The 17,236-nt window shown below is 39.1% G+C and overlaps 1 protein-coding gene across 8 annotated transcripts in view; it reads right to left on the bottom strand.

The window, feature by feature from the left end:
* The window catches only part of IMMP1L (inner mitochondrial membrane peptidase subunit 1), a 67,605-nt gene that overhangs the window by 45,684 nt on the left and 4,685 nt on the right, over positions 1 to 17,236 (bottom strand). For 6 of the 8 annotated variants that reach the window (XM_067532076.1, XM_067532074.1, XM_067532080.1 and 3 more), the window contains exons 2-3: positions 11,921 to 12,002; positions 11,741 to 11,774 (exon numbers count right to left, since the gene is read on the bottom strand). The gene's annotated coding sequence lies outside the window, so the exon portion shown is untranslated. Of the gene's footprint in view, positions 1 to 11,740; positions 11,775 to 11,920; positions 12,003 to 12,134; positions 12,219 to 17,236 lie in introns of those variants that run through there. The other 2 variants (XM_067532081.1, XM_067532082.1) reach the window with 2 other exon arrangements.

The raw sequence follows: 17,236 nt of genomic DNA, 5'->3' as shown, positions 1-17,236 counted from the left end.
CTCTATTCGGCATTGGTGAGGCCGCATTTAGAATATTGTGTCCAGTTTTGGGCCCCCCACTACAAAAAGGATGTGGACAAGTTGGAGAGAGTGCAGCGGAGGGCAACCAAAATGATTAGGGGGCTGGAGCACAAGACTTATGAGGAGAGGCTGAGGGAACTCGGCTTGTTTAGTCTGCAAAAGAGAAGAGTGAGGGGGATTTGATAGCGGCCTTTAACTACCTGAAAGGGGGTTCCAGGGAGGATGGGGCTAGGCTGTTCTCGGTGGTGGCAGATGACCGAACAAGGAGCAACGGTCTCAAGTTGCAGGGCGGGAGGTCTAAGTTGGACATTAGGAAAAAGTTTTTTACTAGGAGGGTGGTGAAGCACTGGAATGGGTTACCTAGGGAGGTGGTGGAATCTCCATCCTTAGAGGTTTTTAAGGTGAGGCTTGACAAAGCCCTGGTTGGGATGATATAGCTGAGGTTAGTCCTGCTTTGAGCAGGGGGTTGGACTAGATGACCTCCTGAGGTCCCTTCCAACTCTAATATTCTATGATTCTATGATTCTATGATCTGGCTTTTAAACGGCCAAATGCATATTTCACTATTCTGCACTTGCAGAGCCTGTTATTGAAACACTCCTTCTCGCTGTCCAGGTGTGGCCAAGGGAGCAAGGGGCAGGATCCCACAGGATCACTACTGGCATTTCCACATCCCCAATGTTTATTTTTTGGTCAGGGAAGAAAGTGCCCACCTGCATCTTATTGAACAGACCCAAGTTCCTAATGATGCGCGCATCATGCACCTTTCCAGATCACCCATGTTGATGTCGGTGAAACGTCCTGTGATCCACAAGGGCCTGCAACACCATCGAGAAGTATCCCTTCCAGTTTATGTACTCTGTGGCAAGGTGGTCAGGTGCTAGGATCGGGTTATGCATGCCATCTATTACCCCCCCCCCCAGACTTTGGGAACCCCATTGCGGCAAACCCATCCACTATGTCCTGCATGTTTCCCAAAGTCACTTCCCTTCTTAGCAGAAGCCTAGTGATGGCCCTGCACACTTACATCACAGCAGCTCCAATGGTGGATTTACCGACTCCAAATTGATTCCCAACTGACCGGTAGCAGTCTGGAGTTGCCAGATTCCACAGAGCGATGGCCACTCGCTTCTCCAGTGTCAGAGATAGTCTCAAGCGAGTATTCACGTGCTTCAGGACTGGGGACAGCACCACACAAAGTTCAAAGAAAGTGACCTTTCACACACGAAAGTTCTGCAGCCATTGCTCATCATCCCACACCTTCATAACAGTGTGATCCCACCAGTCTGTGCTTGTTTCCCGGAACCAGAACCAGCACTCCACGGACTGAAGATGATACGTGACAGCTAGCAGCAAACATGAATTGTTCCACTCTATTGCTTGTAGCAGGGTGGCCTCAGTACCATGGCTATTTTCCGTGCTGCAGCTCCTCTCTCACCTTTGAAAATACTGCAGGATAAGCCGTGAGGTATCTGTGATGCTCACAATGATAGAGCCCGCTCAGCTCTGCACTATGTCTCTCCAGCAATGGCGTGCGCATGGCATAGAAAAACGGCATGAAAAAGTCCCAAACAAACTGTAAACACAAGCAGGGAGGAGGAGGGAGCACGTTGCATCATGGGAGGACGACAAGCTTCCCAAAAGCCTCTGTGGCTAGTTGCACTGTGGGATAACTACCCACAGTGCACTGCTTTGAATGTTGACCCAAGCGTGGCGAGTGGGGACCCAAGAGCCCGGTGCAAGAAGCTTGGTGTGATCCCACTCCTGTGATTTCTAAAATTCAGTGAGTGAAAGTCAATTTAAAGTACATCGACTTCAGTCTGCTGTGTAGACACACCCTCACACCTTGTTTTCATCAAAGAATGAAGCAAGCAGAAGTTTTCCTGCTTCTTCAACTCCCAACTGGTTTCTTAGCTTTGAATGAACTAGTCATTGAACAGAACAAGTTGAATAAACTGAAATGAAGAAATTATTCTCCCTGTAACTGTGGAAGAGGTTACTGCTGTCAAAAGCTGGTTTAACACTTCAATAAACTCTGGTTCCAGGTGCTTAGACAGTGATTTCTACCAGTTCAATGATTTTCTTTAAAACTTGGCAGCAACTATGGTCTACTTAATAATATTTTTGTACTTAGTTTAAATGATTGTAATAGATAATAAGTTTAGGCCTTAATATAGGTTGCCAATTTCAAATGTTTATTTTAAAAGACAGAAATTTATGTATTTTTTTTTAAAAAATCTAATTTTTATATATTTTTTAAAAAATCATGAATTTTTATTCATCGTGGCTCCTCATTAACTTCAACTGGAGCTGTGGATACTCAGCACCTGAGAAAAATCAAGCCCTTTGTAATTTCTAGATCCTAATCCTTCAGTGAGCTCCACCTGGGAAGAGCCCTGCATGGAACACATTGCAGGATCAGGCCCAGGTGTCATCACAAACATTTTCCTTTGCTTTTTCAAACACTTCTCATTTTTGGTCATATGTTGAGACCATATAAATTAAATTTACAAAATTAAGATGTATACAGCTCATCTTTTTTATGATAAATATACTGAAGATATTTACTTTCAACTACTTTTCCAATTTGCTTTTCACTATGGTATCGCAGTGCTGCTCAACTTATATTTCATTATGACCTTAATATTCCACACGAATCAAGTACTATAATGTCCATTTTATGGATCTGTCATTGATTGAAAATTACAAAAATATTGTATATTTAATATTTGTACAGAAATTACAATGTCCATTTTAATAATCACTGGATTCTGATTTCTTCAGACTTTTTTTTGTAATATTTGATATATAGAATGCTTAAGCTACACTAATATACAGCATAAAACACTATGTCCCACAATGTATGTATTCACTTCAAATTTTAAAGAGCTGTTTAAATTCAGCTGCTTAAATCCAAATTATTATTGCTGTTATTAAATATCACCACGGAGAAGCATACAGAAGCATCCAAATGCTTTCCAAAGAAAATCATCGCATGTTTATATAAAGTATTATATAATTGGTGTCTCTTACAGAAACAAAATTAAAGCATTTTTCAATTGAATGATTTGTCAGCTTATTATTATTATTATTATTAATTTTTACATACATATTAAGACAAACCCAAATATTTCAGTGTCTGAACTTCCTGGATTAAACATTCTGTTTAGTTGTTGGCTGCTGGCCTGAAGATACTAGACTTTCAAACCCATCCCATTCTGACTAGCACAAAGATCAGGACAATGAAGCCATCTTCTTTGCTATCATAATCCCTGACCCATGCTGTTAGATACTTAGGAACATCTCAAGAAGCAAACTACCTTGTTTCAGCTCACAGCATGAACACAGCAGGCAGCTGCATCACATGACTATTAGCCCTACCTAGTCAGGTGACTCAACAGCTAATCTGATTTGGTGACTATAAAACTTTAATCAATACAGTCTAATGCCATCACATTCCAGAACTGATGAGGGAAGAAGCTTTTGAATATAACGGCAGACGCCAGTAAGAAGATTATGAACAGGAATGCCACTGTGACAATGCAGTTTTCTAATGATCTATCCCTCAACATAAACCAAGCAGAGAGAAATATTACTGAAAATAAACTGGATATACAGATTTAGAACAAAATGCATTGCGGTATTTTATTCAAATTTGGATTACTGCTTATGATTTTATGCCACATGAAGACCACAAAATGAAATGAATCCTTACTAATGCTCAGAAATTAGATATATAAAATTATCCATCTGTAGTTCAAATCTGGCTCCTGTTGGTAACAGTCAAACATCATTCACCTCTGACCACTATTCAGTGGCTTTTTAATTTTTACTTATTTAGATATTTAGTTGACCTATCCAAAGCTGTATGTGCATTACACAGGTTAAAAGAAACTATATTTGAATGTCAAATAAATCATACAAGGGAACCCCTAAAAATACATCCGAACACCACAACAGCCTACCTCCTCCTCCTCCCTCCCCCCACACACACAGAGTGATTGAAGCAGGATAACTGGATCTGAGGTCTCCTATCTCCCAGGTGTGCACCTTAATCATCAGGCTAGAGTCATTTTCTCTCTTTGGCCCAATGACTGTTCCAGTGGATAACCAGTCCTTGAGCCAGAGAGAATGTCTCTGTAGTCCAGGGCTTAGGGCACCCATCGCTAAGGTGAGAGACCCAGGATCAGTTCCCCTGCTCAATCACTTTCCTTATTGATTCACAGTAGAACAGCTTCAACAGAAGAGACTGAGGGAGCCCCCCGCATCAGAATATCCCACAGCCCAGAGATTAGAACACTCTCTTGAGAAGGGAAGACCCTCTGTTTAAATCCTTTTTCCCCTTCTGCTAGAAATGAGAGAATTGAATGAGGGTCTTCAACATCCCAGGTGAGTGCTCTAATCACTGGGCTAAAAATAATAGGGTGGACACTACCACATCCTCTTCCTCCTCCAGCTGTTTTGTGTGGAGCGAAGCAAGCAGCTAACTCATTCCTGCAAGAAACGCCTTAGGTGCCTAAGCCATCTGACTCGAGGCAGCGGATTCCTATTTGTGAATTGCTAAGCAGAGATAGGTGCCTCCTTGCAGTCCAAACTTAGGCACCTACCTCCAAGAGAAGGGTGGGGTTTAATGCACCTATGGTATAAGTCCATTGACTTCAATAGGCTTACATCAGGGATGAATTTCGCTCAACTATAGTCACTTTGTGTGAAGAAAAGATCCAAGTCTGTTTTTTTCAGGGGGTGGGGACATGCCTCTATCTATCCCACCTCCTACTGTTCTGATCCTATGAATAATCCTGTCATTGGCATCTCCCACTGGCCAGCATAGGTGGCTCCCCTCCTAACATACTGGCTTTTGCAGATTGAATTCTTAGGCACCTTTCTCCCCCCATTCATTATACAGGTAGCCTAGGCGCCTAACTTGGCTTTGTAGACTGAGCATTGTTCCTGTGATTTTCTAGCTGCCTAAAAGTTAGGTGCTGTGACACTCAGCATTTGAACACTTATGTCCCTTCTTGGATCCCATAAACCATTAGCCTAGATGCTGAAGCTTTTTATAAACTGAAGTACTAATTAACCCTGATGAAGAGGGCTAGAAGGTTTTGAGTGTTATTATATGGTAAAGAACCACACCCAGAAGGGGAGTAGTATTGTGGAAATTTCAGATTTGATGGTGATCTATTTGATGCATTGCAAAAGGAGAAACTGATACAGTGGGAGGGTTCAAAAACAGACGAGTAAGTCCTGCTTCAGTAACCTTGCTGCTAGTTTCAGTGAAGAGACCAAGGGTTGAATGGGCACGTAGAACTAACTTCTAACTTTTCACACCTAAGGAAACTTATGCTGCTGCCTATAATCTTTTTTTTTTTTTTGGTCACCAAAAAGTATCTGTCTTCAGACTTACCAAATCCTGCACCTTTTGCAAACAATACATTCACTCAGCAGAGTTTGAAAAAACAAATACTGTAAGTTGCCAGGTATTTACTGAGCCAAAAAACAGTAATATGAGCTGGGTAACCTTGAATATATTTGCTAATATACAACTCTAATTAGGAGGCCTCAGTATGAGTATCAAGTCTTGCTCACTTATTGTTTTGTTTTTTGTCAGCTATCTTTTCGTCAAAAAATTAGTATATAAACCTAAAAAGGAATAAACAACTCAAAGATTCTGTGATTCTTTTTCTTCTGAGTTTCATCCACTCCATGCATCCTAATCATATACAAAGAACCATATAAGACACACCTACCCAGCTATGTTCAAAGAATCACTACTGAATAATTTAATAAATTAAGTATCTGTTTATCAAACTCATTTTTTCTAAGAAATGTATCATATAATGAAAGCACTCAAAAGCATACAAAATCTACTGAAAAGGAGCCTAGTTCATCCCTGGTGTAAGTCCATTGACTTCAATAGGTTTACGTCATGGATGAATTTGGCTCAACTATAGTCAGTGTGTGAAGTAAAGGTTCAAGAAGGTCAGATGTCTACTTTTTTGGGGAGGGAGGGGGCGGGGTCTGGACATGCCTATATATCACACCTCCTACTGTTCTGATCTTATTAATAACTGAGACACAAATAAGCCTTTTAATAATCAGTGAAGAGCAGTTAACATGGAATGACACCAAAGACAGGGAGAAGACAACACCAGAGAGAGGGACAAGAGTGTGCAGAGAATCTAGCAGTGAGCATGGGAGGAGTGGAAGCCATCAGCATACAGGAAGAGGAGAACAAAAATGAATAAAGGTTGGGGGGGGGGGTGAGGGAAGGACAACAAGAGAAGAAAATAAAGAGAAGAGACAAAGAGGAGAGAAGTTGGTCAGCAAGTGGTAATCTTACTAGAGCATCGTGTTAGCCTGCTTGGGAAGTTGGGAGAGTGCTCAGTGCTCAATGGTGGATGAGAAGCTGTTGAACAGCTAGCTATTGCTTACGACATGTGATCCAAAATAAATATGCCTGAATGCATATCTGCAAGATCACTTTGATCATGTGCCACACTGAGACCATACATCTAAGACACTTAAGTATTTCCCATACTTAGTAAAGCATTTAAGGTACATCTCTCTGCTCTGCTGCTGTTAGTTAATCCACTGCCGGACACAGATATGGTGGGGGGAGAGACAGTGAGCACAAAATTAAATTAGAAAAGTGTTTTAAACAATGTTTTGAGCAAACTGTAAAAACTGAAGGGAGTGCTCAATGTATTTATCTTGGCTGGCTGCTGGAGTTCTCCTGTTGGCTGAGGTCACATGACCCTGTGTGTTTAAAAGAAAACTTAGCTGAAGATAATTGAGGCTACAGCACATATTAAAAGTATAACCAGTCCATATTAAACATATAGCATAAGATGTCTGCCGTGCCTACTGGCATCCATATTTGAACTCTTTTTCATATAAAGCTCTGTAACTCCATTAAGACCTTTGTACGTTATAAATGTAACTGTCAGTGAATTGGTTACATGGTGTGACGGGGCCAGCCCTGAGGGCTATAGGAGGGTGCTGGAAGGCATATATATCAGCCCCAGGCTTAACAAATCTTTGTTCCCTGGGTGATCCAGCTGTGGCCACTCCAGGACAATTAGGCCAATCAGGCCAGCTGGGGCCAATCAAGGAACTTGCCCCAGCAGTTAAAAGCCTCCCAGTCAGGCAGATAGGAGCAGCTGAGAGGGAGTTGAGTAGAGCTGCTACAAGGTGTGGAGTCAGTAGAGGAGAGGAGAGGAGCGGCTGCAAGGTGTGGAGACCGGAGGAGAGCCTGAAGGAGAGCCACAAGCTGGGGGGGGGGCTACAGAAGAGCGACCCAGGGAAGGTAGTAGCCCCTTGGACTAAGCTGTTTGAGGCTACTCCTCGCAGGGTCCCTGGGTCGGGGTCGGGACCCGGGGTAGAGGGTGGGACCGGGTCCCCCCCCTTGCTCCCACCCAGCTGCACCACCGGCATAGCCGTAAGGAGCGCAGACCCATGGGGCAAAACAGGCCCACCTTGCCACAATGGTTAAAATTTGTAGCGAGAAAGCTGTCCAAGCTTTAGCACTGTTGCAAGAACATGATTAAGTCCCATCCACACTACAAGTGTAAATGACTTTTTAACTGGTCTAGAGGGGACAAAAGTGTTGTTAATAGATCCTCCCCAACTCAGTTATATTTGTAGAGTATGTGAAATAGTGTTATAATTAGTCTAATTCTGTTTCCTTAACCTGTCATATACACTAGCAACACAATGTCTTTATTAATTACCTGGATCAAATACAGAGGTGCAGTATTTTCAGAACACAGTTATTTAAGACCAGAAAAGACCGAGAATTTCAGGATGACCTTTCTCAAGCTAGGCTAATAGGCAACATGATGGCAGATGAATTCACTAGTGAAAAATGCAAACTAAGGCACATTGGAATAATTGGGTTATTGAAGTTGGGTTCTATCAACTATATCAGCACAAGAAAAAGACTAAGGCTTAGTTTGTAGCAGTGGTCAAAAAAAAATATTAGGATGCATAAAGTGGGATGGAAAATAATACAGAAAATATAATGAAATTATATAAATCGGTGGCACATCCTCACCTGGAATACTGTTTTCAGTTTTTTTCAACTCATCCCAAAAAGAATATAGCAGAAATAGATGGGGTTCAGTAAACTATTAGGGCTGTAGAATAACTGTCATATGAAGTGACTGAAAAGACTGGTACTGTTTACTTTAAGGAGGAGTTGAATAATAATACCATTCTACAGAGTAAATAAAAAACAATTTAAATTAAGAAAAAATAATTTAAATACAGGTTTATTTTTTACAAAAAGAAGTCTATTTAAAATTCAATTTGAAATTATGATAAGAAATTTAAGCCTTAATATAGGTTATGATCTATTAAAATAATACAAATTAAATATAAAATATTAAATAGTACACATTTGCTGACAAGTTATGAAGGAATTCAGACTATTGAACTGTGGATGGCAATCACTGGCTAAGCACCTGAAACCAGAGTCTGTTGAAGTGTTAGACTATCTTTTGACAGCAGTAGTCTCTTCTGCAGTGAGAGAATATTTTCTTCATTTTAGTTTATTCAACTAGTTTAGTTCAGTGACTAGTTTATTCAAAGCTAAGAAACCAATTGGGAGTTGAAAAAGCAGCAACGCTTAGTTTCTTCGTCCAATCTATTGAAAAAAAGTAGGTGTGAATGGGAAGACCTACTAGTTTTAAAATCTTGAAGGACACAGTGACCAGAGATAATCAGTGCATGTTTTGAAAAATTCTTCTTGTGTGTCCATCACATTTAAGATAGTTTTCTTTAATAAAAATTAAAATGCTGGTTTTCCATCCAAACACGTCACAAATCACAAGTAAAAAATTAATCATCGAGTAAATAAGAATTACATTAATTCACCATTTTATAAGATGGTAAAAAATATAAAAATTAAGACTCTAATGTGAGTTAAGCTACATAATTGCCTAAATAAGGGCTGATTCACACTGACCGCGCGATTCGGCGGCAGTTGACGGGAGTTATGCAAACTACGCAGAGTAGTTTGCGTAACTGATGTCAACTGCTCAGCTTCCCTTCTGCGCGCTGTTCACACTGCGCTGAGCCGACGGGAACAGCATTCCCATCAACTCAGCGCTACGCTACTTGAGGGGGTGGACTTACTCAGTCGACTTCCTGATCGATTGAGTGGGTCTCACTGATGGCTCAATCGATCCTGAAAGATCAATCTGGAGGCGGCAATTTTGCCGCCATCAGTGTAAACGGTGTGTGTGTGCGCGCGCGTGTGTGCGCACGCCTATTAGTGTATTTTCCTGGTAGGCAAAAAAACAACAAAAAACCAAGAACAACACACCAAATTTAACATGAAGCCTACATTTAGTTGCAAATCAATATATTTTAATGGGTAACAAAAACAAGGATCAACCTTGCTTTAGAAAAATAACTAAAAGATTACATATGTAAAACAAGATTCAAATTGATTATTTAAATCAAGGTTTCCTGCTTGCTGATTTAAATTATCTTGATTTAAATCAATCTACTTTACATGTATACAAAATAATTAATGGCATTGAGAAGGTAGATCAGGCACTTCTGTTCACAGGAAGGGTAAAAAGAGGGATGATTGAGAACTCAATTGAGAAAATTGAGATGTTGAGAACAAAACTAATGAAGGAATAAAAGGACATGAAGAGAAGAAATTCTTTAATTGGCTATACTAGGCTATGCTAAGAGCCTGGATAACAAACAAGAGGGAACAGGAACTGCTCATTTATTAGCATAAATTCAATCTATTACTAAAACCTGGTGGGATGATCTGCATGATTGGAATGTTAAAAATCAATAGTTATACCCATTTAGGAAGGATTAAGTAGGCAAAAGGGGAGTGGGAGCGTTGTTGTGTCAAAAATGGCACGACATGTTTCCAAGTTACTGGAAATGTAGAAGAAAATGATCTTGAGTGCCTATGCATCAATGACCCAACAAAGAAAGCACAAAATGGCGTATTAGTTTGTGTCTGTTACACACCACCAAATCACAGTAGGGAACAGAATGACTGGCTCCTTATGCACCTATCTCTAATGTGAAGTGGAAAAAAACTGAGTGATTATGCGGGACTTTTATTTTGAGTGGCATAAGGTCTCCAGGTGCCAGTAATAAAACATCCTTGGAATTTCTAAATATTATAGATGACAATTTCCTAAATCAAAAAAATGTTGCATCCAACAGGGGAGAATTCTATATTAGACCTTGTCTTGACAGATAAAGAGGAACTGATCATAGAACTAAAAATTAATGTTAGTATGAGTACAAGTGATCATGACTTGATTACATTTATAATGTGCCAACAGAAAAAAATCCACACCATATACACTCGGTGCTTTAAAAGAGACAATTTCACAAAGCTGAAAACAATTATAAGCCAAACCAGGGGGAAGAATTTAACCAGAAAAAATGTGAATGATAATTGGGAATTGTTTAAGAATACTTGATTAGATACCCCAAAAGCTACAATCACATAATAAAGGAAGAAGGCCCTATTGGTTAAAAAAGTCAACCTGGTTTAGAGGGGAAGTGGTGGGAGCTGTAAAATATATAACAAATGAAAGAAAGGGGAAGTTGATAGTAATGAACGTAAGTCATAAATTAGGAAATATAGAAAATAGATAAGGGAAGCTAAGAGATACAAGGCGAAATCTATGGCGAGCAAAGCTAAGGACAGTAAGGAGTTTTAAAAAGTATATTAGGAACAAAAAGAATCCTGACAATGGCACTGGTCGACCCATAGATGGAAATGGTAAAATTATCAATAATAATGGAGAAGAAGCAGAAGTGTTCAATAAATTTATATTTATTTGGGAAAATATAGATGATATAGTGATGATATGATAATACTCTTTCCTTTCTATTAGCATCTTGGGAGAATGATAAATAGCAGCTAGGAAAGTTATACATTTTCAGCAAGTCTGCATAACTTGAATCCAAGAGTTTCAAAAGAGCCAGCCGAGGAGGTTGCTAGACCATTAGATGTTAATTAAGTCCTGGAACACTAGCTTTCTTCCCGTCTTCTGGAACTTCACCAATGTTGGGCCAATATTTAAAAAGGAAAAACAGGATGACCTAGGGAATTACAGACCTGTCAGTCTGATTTTGGGCAAGAAAATGGAGCAATGGATATAGCACTCGATTAATAAAGAATTAAAGGAGATTAACATAATATATATGGATTTATGGAAAAAAGATCCTGTCAAACTAATTTGATCTCTTTTTATAATGAGATTACATGTTTGGTTGATAAAGGTAATAGTGTTGATGTCATATACTTTTACTTTTGTAAGGCATTTGAGTGGGTATCACACAACATTTTGATTAAAAAATTAGAACAATATAAAATTAATATGGCATACATTAAATGGATTAAAAGCTGGTTAACTGAAACATAATTGTAAATGGGGAATCATTATCAGATGGGTGTGTTTCTAATGCAATCCTGCAGGGATTGGTTCTTTGCTCTACGCTATTTAACATTTTTATTAAGAACCTGAAAGAAAACATAAAATCATCACTAACAAAGTTTGCAGATTATACAAAAACTGAGGGAGTGGTAAATAAGAAAGAGGACCAGTCACTGATTCAGAGCGATCTGCCTCTCTTGGTAAGCTGTGCACAAATAAACAACATGCATTTTAATATGGTTAAATGTAAATGTATACATCGAAGAACAAAGAATGTAGGTCATACTTACACAGTGAGGGTCTCTATCCTGGGAAGCAGTGACTCTGAAAAAAGATTTGGGGGTCATGGTCAATTATCAGGTGAACATGAGCTCTTAGTGCAATGCTGTGGCCAAAAGGGCTAACGCAGTCCTTGGATGAATAAATAGGGGAATCTGATACTTGAGAATAGAATAGAGAATTTATTTTACCTCTGTAGTTGGCACTGGTGTGACTGCTGCCGGAATACTGTGTATACTTCTGTCATCCACAGTTCAAGACGTTGTTGATAAACTGGAGTGGGTTCAAAGAAGAGCAATAAGAAAGATTAAAGAATTAGAAAACATGCCTTATAGTAGTATACTTAAGGAGTTTAGCTTCACAAAGAGAAGGTTAAGGGGTGAGTTTATTACAGTCTATGCATACCTACATGGGCACAAATATTTGGTAAATGAGCTCTTCAATCTAGCAGATTAAGATGTAACATAGTCCAATGGCTGGAAGTTGAAGCTAGACAAATACAGATAGGAAATAAGGTGTAAATTTTTAGCAGTGAAGGTAATTAGCCATTGGAACAATTAACTAAGGGTTGAGGTGAATTCTCCATCATGGGCCATTTTTAAATCAAGATTTGATTTTTTCTAAAAGATACTCTAGGAATTTTTTCAGGGAAGTTCTATGACCTATGTTACATAAGAAGTCAGATTAATAGATTCCAAAGCCAGAAGGGACCATTGCGATAATCTAATAATACAAGAACAAAGGCAAATTCAATGAAAAGTGGCAAATTCAACATTAATAGAAGGAAACACTTCTTCACACAATGCACAATTAGCCCGTGGAACTCATTGTCACAGTGTATCTTTGGGTCCAGGATCTTAGGATTTAAAAGGATTTAGACACATATATGGATAATAAGATCCTCCAGAGTAAACATTAAAAAATAATTATTAATACCAGGAAGGATGTAAAACCTCGTATATTTGGCTTAAACCAACCTCTAACTATAGGGGAGTAGAAGGAAACTTTTAGGAGGTATTTTACCCCATACCAGCCTGCTGTTGGGTTTATTCTGCTTGTTCTGAGATATCTAGTGCTAGAGATTGTCAAAGACAGGATACTAGCCTTGATGGACAACTGATCTGATCCAATATGGCAATTGCTATGTTCTCAAAAGTCAGTGTCAGAATACATATGCATGTAATCATGGCAAATAATGTGCTAACACATGATTAAACTTGTAATGTGGATAAAACTTTAATACAAAAAGAGTAAGCATACATAGAATGTAGTTAAGTGCAAAGAGAATCTACTGATCCTTGGGTAGAAGAATATAGGGCCCAAATGCACAATCAGTGACTTTTTCAACAAATGAGACATTACTTTTGTACTATCAACCACAAATGTTCTTCAGATTACGGAAAAATACTATATGTTTTATAATTGTCATGCCACAGGTTTCTTGATATCGCAACAGTTATGTCTTGTTATTTTAAAAAAAATACTTTCAAAATGTTCTAAGTATAATTTGTACGCAAAGCCTTTAACAGAAACTCTTCCATGTTTCTTTTAAATGCAATTTCTTAATAAAATAAATGTCTGGCTATACTTTAATTTTAGCAGCATATTCCTGAGTGTAGGCCCATCCCTGAAGTCCTCATTCAGGTCCATTTTCATTTGTTTCTGAGTAAGGACTTCAGGATCATTCCCTATATAATTAAAGATCTGACCTTGTAAATTATAAACTATTTTCTATATTGGTCTTGACTATTAAACACATAATATGAAACAAAACAGCAAAATGTAAACACTAAGAATGATTAGACTTTGCCAGTGACTAAACTTTGCCTCTTGATGTTTACTTAGCATGTTTATTTTAAAATCTTTCTAGGGAGAGCTTCTTAGGTCATGTCTACACTACAAACTTAAGTCAATCTATGTTAGGTTGACTTATAGCCACTGCAGTAATTACTGAGGGAAACGGGGAGGCAGGAGGTACCCAGATCCCTGAGAGGAGTGGCAAGCCTAGATGGCAGTGTGGCTCAGAGAAGAGAGCTGGGAGTCCATGCGGCAGGCAACCCAGATTAGAGCGGAGAGCTAGAAGCCTGGATCATAGTGGGGAGCATGGGCAGCAGCCCAGCTAGGAGTGGGGAGCCAGGACCCCGGGGCACAGCTGGGCTCCTAGTGGGGAATGGGGAGCTCAGAGCCTGGACGGCACCAGGGCTCTCTGCAGGGAGCTGGCAGCCCAAACAGCAGCCCAGCTGGGAGCAGGGAGCCCAGTGGGCAGCCGGGCTCTAGCTAGAGCCTCCCACCAGCCCCATGGTGACAGCCTGAGCTGTGAGCAGGCTTAGGGTTCACCGCAAGGAACCTACCAGTTTTTCTTGTCAATTTCATGGCTGCAGCCAACAGCCGATATAAGTAATGCAATGTCTATACGGACACTGCGTCACCCTAACTACACCAACATAAGCCCTACGCCTCTTGTGGAGGCGGAATTATTATGTCGGTGTAGTAGGGAACTTATACGGGTGGGAGCAAGGCTGTAGCGTAGACACTGAGATAATTATGTCGACATAAGCTGCTTCACATCGACCTAACTCTGTAGCATAGGCCAGCCCTTAGGTAAGGCTCTAAGAGGAGTTCCCTCAGAACAGAAGTCGTCAGTGGCAAAATTCATTTATTTTTAATACATGTCCCATGCTATTAATCTGGTCAGTCTAGGGCACTCTGGAGACAGTCAATGGAAACTGTTCTATTACTGCTATAAAATTACAATGCACTTTTTATATATGGTTTTTAGTAAAAAATCAATATAACCCTACCAAAGCAAAGTGTTTATAAAATATATACCAAAAGAGAGGAAGGATGTCCCAGTGGTTAGGGTGCTAGCCTGCAACCTGGGAGACCCAGGATCAGTTCCCTGCTGTTCCCCAGACTTCCTATGTGACATTGGGCATTTAGTCTCTGTGCCTCAGTTCCCCTTCTGTAAATAGGGATAATAGTACTTCCTTTCCTCACAAAAATATTTTGAGGATAAAGATGTTAAATGTGCTCAGATACTAAAGTAATGAGGACCATAGAAATATTTGGGATACACAGGCCAAAAATAGCCAAAATTACAATTTTGGGGAGTCTTGTTTGAAGATAGGTTTAAAAAGCCTTAATGATCTCTCACATGCTGGAAATTCATCTTTTAGAATGTTGAGCTTTGAAGATGTAAAAATGTTTTGGTATAATTAATGAAGACTAAAAAATGGATTATTACTCCTGAAAAATAAACCATCAATGGCCTAAATATAAATTCTGAAAATCAGGAAAAATAACCAAACCATAATCCATGAATATTTAGTTTCTCATTCCTCTAATAATTTGAACTGGATCTTCCCATAAAAAACCTCAATGTATAGTAGATATTGTAAACAAAATTTTATAATTAGATACTTGTCACAGTGCTCTGTGATGACCAGCACACTATAAATGAACTCATATCACATTACATACATAAACCCCATTTTTGTTCCTTTCCATCTTCTTTGCTAAACCAATTTGATCTTGGAAAGTACTGAGCACTCCAACCTTGATCCAGCAAAGCATTTAAGCATATGCCTAATTTTAAGCAAATAAGTGATCCCATTGACTTCAATAAAGTCAATGGACCCACTCAAATGCTTAAAGTTAAGCTTGCATGAAAGTGTTCCTGGGATCAGTGGTGTAGGCAACATTAAAAGCCTTGGCTAGGACAGAGACATCAAAATTAGGAGACTCCATGAGATACAATAAAATCAAATGACCCCACAGAGGACTTTGTCAGAACAACATGGCCCGAAAGCCTCCTCACAAAGGTACTGAGGCCCCCATTTAGGAATAATAAATTTAGGGACATGCTTCACCTTAAGCATGTAAATAGTCCTATTGAAGTCAAAGCTCTTAGCAAAATCTGCCTTGATTTAGTTGGTCTTATCAGACTACATTGAAAATGAATAGGAGACTCATGAGTGCGCACAAGGCTCCTGCTACAATAGACACAATGGTTGTCTTCTGAACTTTCTCAATAAGCAATGTTTTTTTATATAGGTCCCATCTACACTGACCAAGAAAATCGTGTTAGCACCTTTTTAGTGAATCATGTTTAAATATGGCTCTTGCTAGGCAGGTGTTAACATGGCTTCCATTACCACTACAGACAGGGCCTTAGTGTTAAGCTCCTGTGTCTAGATCAATGGTTTTCAAACTTTTTTCATTTTTGGATCCCTAAAAAATTCCAAATGGAGGTGCAGATGCCTTTGTAAATCTTAGACATAGTTTGCAGACCCCCAGAGGTTGAAAACCACTGGTCTAGGTGTTGGATGAAACTGTGAATTACATTGCTTTTGTGTCTTTCAAACAAAGTTATTTTCAGTTAGAATACAATTTGTTTTCATAAGGTAATTTTGTGTTGTCAATATTTTCAGTTACAGCTACTTGAAAATAAATTCTTCTAAAAGATTGGGGAGGGGTTCCCCGAATTGTAGTTATATCTATTGTCTTAAGAATAGTTCTTGAAAAGTTGACATGTGAAAAACATGCAAGGATATTGTATTGATGTTAGAAGTCCAGTTCTTATGCTGAAGAAGTAATTTTTGCTGCTTATAATTTTGCTAACTAGTGTAATTAAACACAGCAGCTTCTCTTATTGAGATTTACAATATGAATTACTGCCCTTTCTCTTCAATGGACAACAAATCAAACTAAACCAAAACATTCACTTTAAATAAAATGAAGCATTGTGAAATATTTGCTTGATTATCACTTTATCATGCTCTTTATCTGTCCACTCTACACTATGTCTAGGAAAGGGAATGGGATAGTCCACTACTCACAATTTTCTTGCCCTCATTGTACCATAAAACAAGCAAGGGTTTACAAATCAATACAAAAAGGAAATTCATTTAAAACTGCAATATCAAGGTAAAATTACAGTTATCTCTCATTTCAGGTGACAGCACAAGCTTTGAAAATATATTTGTGGTTATTTATCTCAAAGACCGCACTTGGACTCTAATTAGTATGACTAAGTACCATTCTCTATTTATTACTCATTTCCTCCTCATCTTTTTCATTTAAGTCATCTTTTTAGCAAATATATTTGGATACTTAAATGTGTCTAGCGCCACTGCTCAAAAACAATTGCTCATTCACCTTCAGATGAATGCGTTCCGAACAAAAAAAGGTCATCACAACCATTTTTGCTCTCTCATCATCACACCACCAAGTGCATGTTGACATCAGTCCAAAGTACACAGGGCCAACCAAAGCAAGGTGCTAAGAACCCTCATTCTGACTGACTTCAGTGGATGTTGAGAGAGCTTAGCATTTCATGTGAGGTACTCTGCACATTTCAGGACCCACAGCTCCAAAATGCTTGCAGAGTCTAGGCTCCAAAATTTAAAGAGTTCCAAATCAGGGCCAGAAAAGTGAAAAAATAGAATTACCAATAAGAAAAGCAGTACTTTCATAGTGCTAGAGGAGACAATTTTTTAAAATACAAA

Source organism: Emydura macquarii, unplaced genomic scaffold, assembly GCF_026122565.2.
Source record: "Emydura macquarii macquarii isolate MOO-44397 ecotype Brisbane River unplaced genomic scaffold, CSIRO-AGI_Emac_v2 contig_3240, whole genome shotgun sequence".
In the NCBI taxonomy this organism is placed as follows: Eukaryota; Metazoa; Chordata; order Testudines; family Chelidae; genus Emydura; species Emydura macquarii.
This window is presented reverse-complemented; position numbering and strand designations above follow the sequence as displayed.